At 42.3% G+C, this 8,301-nt stretch overlaps 1 protein-coding gene across 2 annotated transcripts in view; it reads left to right on the forward strand.

The window, feature by feature from the left end:
* LOC109879709 (ras-related protein Rab-27B-like) overlaps positions 1–8,301 on the forward strand; it is a 98,131-nt gene that overhangs the window by 43,832 nt on the left and 45,998 nt on the right. The window lies entirely within an intron of this gene.

An 8,301-nucleotide genomic window follows, 5' to 3' on the forward strand; every position in this document is an offset into this window, starting at 1 on the left:
ACTGATCACACTATAAGGCTCTGTGTTATACTGATCACACTATAAGGCTCTATGTTCTACTGATCACACTATAAGGCTCTATGTTCTACTGATCACACTATAAGGCTCTGTGTTCTACTGATCACACTATAAGGCTCTATGTTCTACTGATCACACTATAAGGCTCTGTGTTATACTGATCACACTATAAGGCTCTGTGTTATACTGATCACACTATAAGGCTCTATGTTCTACTGATCACACTATAAGGCTCTACTGATCACACTATAAGGCTCTATGTTCTACTGATCACACTATAAGGCTCTACTGATCACACTTTAAGGCTCTGTGATATACGTATCACACTATATGTTTTTGTGGGTATAGATATGATTTTCCTTCTTCGATAGAGCCAATGGATGTGTTTCAGCGATGTTCCTATCCACGGATCCCATTGCTAAATATACAAGCACACACATTGTTTTCAGTCTCTCAAAGACTACAACTTCTGTTGGGCAGTTCTTCATGCTCTGCCCCCCCCCCCCCACCGTACGTTCTGTTGGGCAGTTCTTCATGCTCTGCCCCCCCCCCCCCCCCCCACCATACGTTCTGTTGGGCAGTTCTTCATGCTCTGCCCCCCCCCCCCCCCCCCCACCGTACGTTCTGTTGGGCGGTTCTTCATGCTCTGGCCCCCCCCCCCCCACCGTATGTTCTGTTGGGCAGTTCTTCATGCTCTGGCCCCCATCCCCCCCCCCCCCACCGTACGTTCTGTTGGGCAGTTCTTCATGCTCTGGCTCCCATCCCCCCCCCCACCGTACGTTCTGTTGGGCAGTTCTTCATGCTCTGCCCCCCCCCCCCCCCCACCGTACGTTCTGTTGGGCGGTTCTTCATGCTCTGGCCCCCCCCCCCCCACCGTATGTTCTGTTGGGCAGTTCTTCATGCTCTGGCCCCCATCCCCCCCCCCCACCGTACGTTCTGTTGGGCAGTTCTTCATGCTCTGGCTCCCATCCCCCCACCCACCGTACGTTCTGTTGGGCAGTTCTTCATGCTCTGGCCCAACAACAAGCTATAATGTTACCAACCTACCTAAATCTAGGTTTACCAGCAAATGTTAGCACATGACTGGAATTGGCTAGCTAGTTAGCCTGGCGCCTGCTAACTCGTTATGCGCCACGCCTTGCATTTGTAACTTGTCAAAAAACTTGTGTAACATCAGCAACTGTAGCTAGCTATGTAACATAATTGACAAGGTTTAACATCGGTTATGATTCTCACAAAATTACATGCAAGTTTTGTATATCCACCAAGCTCGCTAGCTAGCGAAGTTTACTAGCTAACAGTGAGGACAAACAATAATACAACAAATAATACAACAAAAAAATATGCCTACCCACCTAGTTACATTTGTACAATTTGGTCACTGTGTGAAGGCTGAGGGTTATACCATATTTCTTTCTATTAGGCTAGATATTGTTGTAAATGTAATCCCTTTGCCTGTGCACATGTATACATGTTCAACTAGTCTACCCTAATGTTGATGTTATGCTGGCACAGTTCAACTGCCGTTCAAACTGTACAATAGAGTATAATTCAGTTTAGTTTTTTTGTCTTACAGACGATACCTTGTGGTGCCTGGGCTTCTTCATGGAGTGGATTCTAGATACAGAATCAGGATTCCTTTGCCTGCGTGCGTCATTGTAGCAGAAGAGTATTCCGTGAACTGTATCCCTCTCGAGGGATTAGACATTTTGCTGGATTTCAAGCAGATGACTCACGAGGACCTGAAAGTCAGTTTGAGCTGTATGTTTCTTTGGAATGGCACTTTCATTCTGATCACCTCTCCCATCACGTGCTGTTCACCAGTTCTCTTTGGCTATAGATTGTTACACCAGATAATGTGATTTAACATATTTCGTATCCATTACTGGGAGTTATAGGATAGACACTGTTTGGTGTAGCACAGAGAATTTTAGACCAAATTTAGCAATGCCGTCTTCGTCCTCGATTTGGGGAAACAGGAGTCATATAAAATGTCTGTGTCCAGTTGCAGGGGGTCCGTTTGAATGCTGTTATTAAAATCATTTTCTTGATAGACTGACCTGTATGTCATAAAGTAATGATGGACTGTTGTTTTTCTTTGCTTATTTGAGCTGTTCTTGCCATAATATGGACATAATTTGGAAATAGGGCTATCTCAGGTGACTACCTCATGAAGCTGTTTGAGAGAATGCCAAGAGCGTGCAAAGCTGTCTTCAAGGCTAAGGGTGGCTACGTTGAAGAATCTCAAGTATAAAATATATTTAGAATTGTTTAACACTTTTTTGCTTACTACATGATTCCATATGTGTTATTTCATAGTTCTGATGTCTTCATTATTATTCTACAATGTAAAAAATAAAGAAGAACCCTTGAATGAGTCGGTGTGTCCAAACTTTTGACTGGTAGTGTAGGTCCTGGATGGCAGGAAGCCCCAGTGACATACTGGGCTATACTCACTAACCTCTGTAGTGCCTTACAGTCAGATGCCGAGCAGTTGCCATAACAGGCGGTGATGCAACCAGTCATGCAGCTTTTTGAGCATATGTGGACCCATGCCAAATCTTTTCAGTCTCTTGAGGGGGAAAAGGCGTTGTCGGGCCCTCGTCATGACTGTCTTGATGTGTTTGGATCATGATAGTTTATTGGTGGTGTGGACACCAAGGAACTTGAAACTCTGGATCCGCTCCACTAAAACCCACGGGGACGTGTTCGGCCTCCTTTTTCCTGTAGTCCATGATCATCTCCTTTTTCTTGCTCATGTTGAGGGAGAGGTTGTTGTCCTGGCACCACACTGCCAGGTCTCTGACCTCCTCCCTATAGATTGTCTCATCGTTGTCGGTGATCAGGCTTACCACCGTTGTGATGTCGGCAAACGTAATGATGGTGTTGAAGTCGTGCTTGGCTACGCAGTTGTGGGTGAACAGGGAGTACAGGAGGGGACTAACCACGCACCCCTGAGGGGCCCCCGTGTTGAGGCTCTGCATGGCAGATGTGTTGTTGATAGGGTTTCACATTTTGCGAATATTCAGAGCTGGAAACTTTCCGTGGGAATTGAAGGGAATATATTGGAATTAACATGAATACCATTTAAATATAGATGTTTTTTGCATTGGATATAGTTACCATATCATATAGAGACAGAAACCTTTTACCTTATCATAAGTTATTAAATGATTAAATCATTCCAATAGAAGAAAAAAAACTATTTAGTTACGAATTGAACTTTAGTTGACTCTTCACATGGGGTGATTTCACTGAACAACAAAAGGGAATATTGAATGATCCATCACATCTCCCAAAAACGTTTTCAACATACATCTGTCAAATGATAGTCTAGAAACTAAAGCTTTGGTTGTCTTCCTCTCAGGCTTCCATGTCCTCTCCCTGGACCTTCTCAATGTCCACCTCTTGAACATCAGACTCTGAGGCCTCATCTTCACTGTCACTTTCCAACCTTGTTGAGGATGGCTCGTTGTCAGGCCCAAAAAGCCTACAATTACTCCGGATGGACACCCATTTTCCAACCCTTGTATTGGTCAGCATGTTGCGTGCTTTGGTGTGTGTGTTCCCAAACAAGGACCAGTTGCGCTCTGAGGCGGATGATGTTGGTGGGATTTGGAGGATGATGGAGGCAACAGGGGAAAGAGCCTCAGATCCACAAAGTCCCTTCCACCATCCAGACAGGATGGCATTGTCTCCCTCAATCCATGTAATGGCTACTGCTATAGGTGTCAGGTGTTTCAGGCTGCTTATCACTCTCTCCCAAAATACATCATCCAGGAGGATCCTCTTGATGTGGACTGTCTATATCAGCAGACTGCGATATGGCTATTTCTTGGACAGACTCCTTCCCCTCCAGGAGACTGTCGAACATGATGACAACACCACCCCAACGGGTGTTGCTGGGCAGCTTCAATGTGGTGATCTCATTCTTCTCACTTTGCTTGGTGAGGTAGATTGCTGCTATAACTGCATGACCCTTCACATACCTAGCCATTTCCTTGGCTCTCTTGTGGAGTGTATCCATTGTTTTCAGTTCCATGATGTCCTTGAGGAGCAGAGTCAATGCATGAGCAGCACAGCCAATGGGTGTGATGTGAGGGTAGGACTCCACTTTAGACCAAGCAGCCGTCATGTTCGCAGCATTGTCTGTCACCAGTGAAAATACCATCTGTGGTCCTAGGTCATTGATGAATGCCGTCAGCTCATCTGCAATGTAGATATCGGTGTGTCTGTTGTCCCTTGTGTCTGTGCTCTTGTAGAATACTGGTTGAGGGGTGGAGATGATGTAGTTCATTATTCCTTGTCCACGAACATTCAACCACCCATCAGAGATAATAATACAGTCTGCTTTCTCTATGATTTGCTTGACCTTCACTTCAACTCTGAACTCTGTTGAACTCTGCATCCAGCAAATGAGTAGATAAAGCATGTCTGGTTGAAGGGGTGTATGCTGGGAGAAGAACATTCAGAAATCTCTTCCAATTCACATTGCCTGTGAGAATTAGCTGTACATGTGATGGAAGAGTGCACTGTGCATGCAAAGGGTTGCAATTCCATTGAATTGGGGATAATTTAACCACAATATGCCACTAGACATAGAATTGCCTTATGTGTATCCCACAAAAAAGGTTCACTGTTATAAGCAAACATTTTGGGATGAATTTAAGCAAAATCCCCCAAATTCCCGGGCTTAACTTCCCGGAAATTTACTGGAAAGTTTCCAACGCTTTGCAACCCTATTTGTTCCCTACCCTCACCACCTGGGGGGCGGCCCGTCAGGAAGTCCAGGGTCCAGTTGCAGAGGGAGGTGTTTAGTCCCAGGGTCCTTAGCTTAGTGAAGAGCTTCTTTTTTTTTGAATACTTATTTTCCACCATAATTTGCAAATAAATTCATTACAAATCCTACAATGTGATTTTCAGGATTTATTTTTCTCATTTGGACTGTCATAGTTGAAGTGTACCTATGATGAAAATTACAGGCCTCTCTCATCTTCTTAAGTGGGAGAACATGCACAATTGGTGGCTGACTAAATACTTTTTTGCCCCACTGTATGTACTGTATGTGTACTATGTATATATGTACTGTATGTGTACTATGTATATATGTACTGTATGTGTACTATGTATATATGTACTGCATGTGTACTATGTATATATGTACTGCATGTGTACTATGTATATATGTACTGTATGTGTACTATGTATATATGTACTGCATGTGTACTATGTATATATGTACTGTATGTGTACTATGTATATATGTACTGTATGTGTACTATGTATATATGTACTGTATGTGTACTATGTATATATGTACTGTATGTGTACTATGTATATATGTATATATGTACTGTATGTGTACTATGTATATATGTATATATGTACTATGTATATATGTACTGCATGTGTACTATGTATATATGTACTGCATGTGTACTATGTATATATGTACTGCATGTGTACTATGTATATATGTACTGCATGTGTACTATGTATATATGTACTGCATGTGTACTATGTATATATGTACTGTATGTGTACTATGTATATATGTACTGTATGTGTACTATGTATATATGTACTGCATGTGTACTATGTACTATGTATATATGTACTGTATGTGTACTATGTATATATGTACTGCATGTGTACTATGTATATATGTACTGCATGTGTACTATGTATATATGTACTGCATGTGTACTATGTATATATGTACTGTATGTGTACTATGTATATATGTACTGTATGTGTACTATGTATATATGTACTGTATGTGTACTATGTATATATGTACTGCATGTGTACTATGTATATATGTACTGCATGTGTACTATGTATATATGTACTGTATGTGTACTATGTATATATGTACTGTATGTGTACTATGTATATATGTACTGTATGTGTACTATGTATATATGTACTGCATGTGTACTATGTACTATGTATATATGTACTGTATGTGTACTATGTATATATGTACTGCATGTGTACTATGTATATATGTACTGCATGTGTACTATGTATATATGTACTGCATGTGTACTATGTATATATGTACTGTATGTGTACTATGTATATATGTACTGTATGTGTACTATGTATATATGTACTGTATGTGTACTATGTATATATGTACTGCATGTGTACTATGTATATATGTACTGCATGTGTACGCGACCAATACACTTGGTTTTGATTAGAATGTACAGAAACAAAAAATTCTAAACAAGAAATCAAGAAGTGCCAGAAGGGGTCCAATTTAACGATACAGAGTAGATATATGAATGATAATATTATACAGACGCTGTTATCCCAAAGCGACTTTACAGTCATGTGTTTTATACGTACGGATGGTCCCATGAATTAAAACAACTACATTTCACTTGGACTCGTGTTCCATAGGCCGATGTGCATTTTGACGTGCATCACACCGCTCTTCTCCCAGAATTCTCTTTTCTCTTTTCAAACTCAGGTCAGGCTATCTAGCTGACAGCCCTGTGTCTCAAACTCAGGTCAGTAATAACCACTACATCCCTGTGTCTCAAACTCAGGTCAGGCTATCTAGCTGACAGCCCTGTGTCTCAAACTCAGGTCAGTAATAACCACTACAGCCCTGTGTCTCAAACTCAGGTCAGGCTATCTAGCTGACATCTCTGTGTCTCAAACTCAGGTCAGGCTATCTAGCTGACAGCCCTGTGTTTCAAACTCAGGTCAGGCTATCTAGCTGACAGCTCTGTGTTTCAAACTCAGGTCAGGCTATCTAGCTATCAGCCCCGTGACTCAAACTCAGGTCAGGCTATCTAGCTGACAGTCCTGTGTCTCAAACTCAGGTCAGTAATAACCACTACAGCCCTGTGTCTCAAACTCAGGTCAGGCTATCTAGCTGACATCTCTGTGTCTCAAACTCAGGTCAGGCTATCTAGCTGACAGCCCTGTGTTTCAAACTCAGGTCAGGCTATCTAGCTGACAGCTCTGTTTCAAACTCAGGTCAGGCTATCTAGCTGACAGCTCTGTGTTTCAAACTCAGGTCAGGCCATCTAGCTGACAGCCCTGTGTCTCAAACTCAGGTCAGGCTATCTAGCTGACAGCCCTGTGTCTCAAACTCAGGTCAGGCTATCTAGCTGACATCTCTGTGTCTCAAACTCAGGTCAGGCTATCTAGCTGACAGCCCTGTGTTTCAAACTCAGGTCAGGCTATCTAGCTGACAGCCCTGTGTCTCAAACTCAGGTCAGGCTATCTAGCTGAAATCTCTGTGTCTCAAACTCAGGTCAGGCTATCTAGCTGACAGCCCTGTGTTTCAAACTCAGGTCAGGCTATCTAGCTGACAGCCCTGTGTCTCAAACTCAGGTCAGTAATAACCACTACAGCCCTGTGTCTCAAACTCAGGTCAGGCTATCTAGCTATCAGCCCCGTGTCTCAAACTCAGGTCTTTTTCTATTCCTCTGACAGGTACAGTACTTGACAGGGAAACAGGAGGAGCCCTAGTTTATCGCAGACCATCCTCTACTAAAACTAACCCACTTCCTCCATCACTTTCCTATCTGATACGCTCTCTTTGTTCCCCCAGGCAGAGCATGGTCTGCAACACTATGTGTCACTTACAGATAACAAGATAGTTCTCTCTCGGTCTCTGTCTCTGTCTCTCTCTCTCTGTCTGTCTCCTCTCTGTCTCTCTCTCTCTGTCTGTCTCCTCTCTGTCTCTCTCTCTCTCTGTCTCTGTCTCTGTCTCTGGGAAACAAAAAATGAACAGTAAACATTACACTCACAGAAGTTTCAAAACAATAAAGACATTACAAATGTCCTATTTTATATATATATATATATATATATATATATATATATATATATATATATATACAGTGTTGTAACGATGTACAAATTGTTAAAGTACAAAAGGGAAAATAAATAAGCATAAATATGGGTTGTATTTACAATGGTGTTTGTTCTTCACTGGTTGCCCTTTTCTTGTGGCAACAGGTCACAAATCTTGCTGCTGTGATGGCACACTGTGGAATTTCACCCAGTAGATATGCTCACTTGCTTTGGCAATGTTAACACATGTTTCCCATGCCAATAAAGCCCTTGAATTGAATTGAATTGAACAGAGAGAGAGAGACAGAGAAAGAGAGACAGAGAGACAGAGAAAGAGAGACAGACAAAGAGAGAGAGACAGGGAGAGAGAGAGAGACATAGAGAGACAGAGAGAGAGAGACAGACAAAGAGAGAGAGAGAGAGAGAGAGAGACAGAGAGAGAGAGACAGAGAGACAGAGAAA

The sequence above is a fragment of the Oncorhynchus kisutch genome, linkage group LG6, assembly GCF_002021735.2.
Source record: "Oncorhynchus kisutch isolate 150728-3 linkage group LG6, Okis_V2, whole genome shotgun sequence".
Taxonomy (NCBI): Eukaryota; Metazoa; Chordata; class Actinopteri; order Salmoniformes; family Salmonidae; genus Oncorhynchus; species Oncorhynchus kisutch.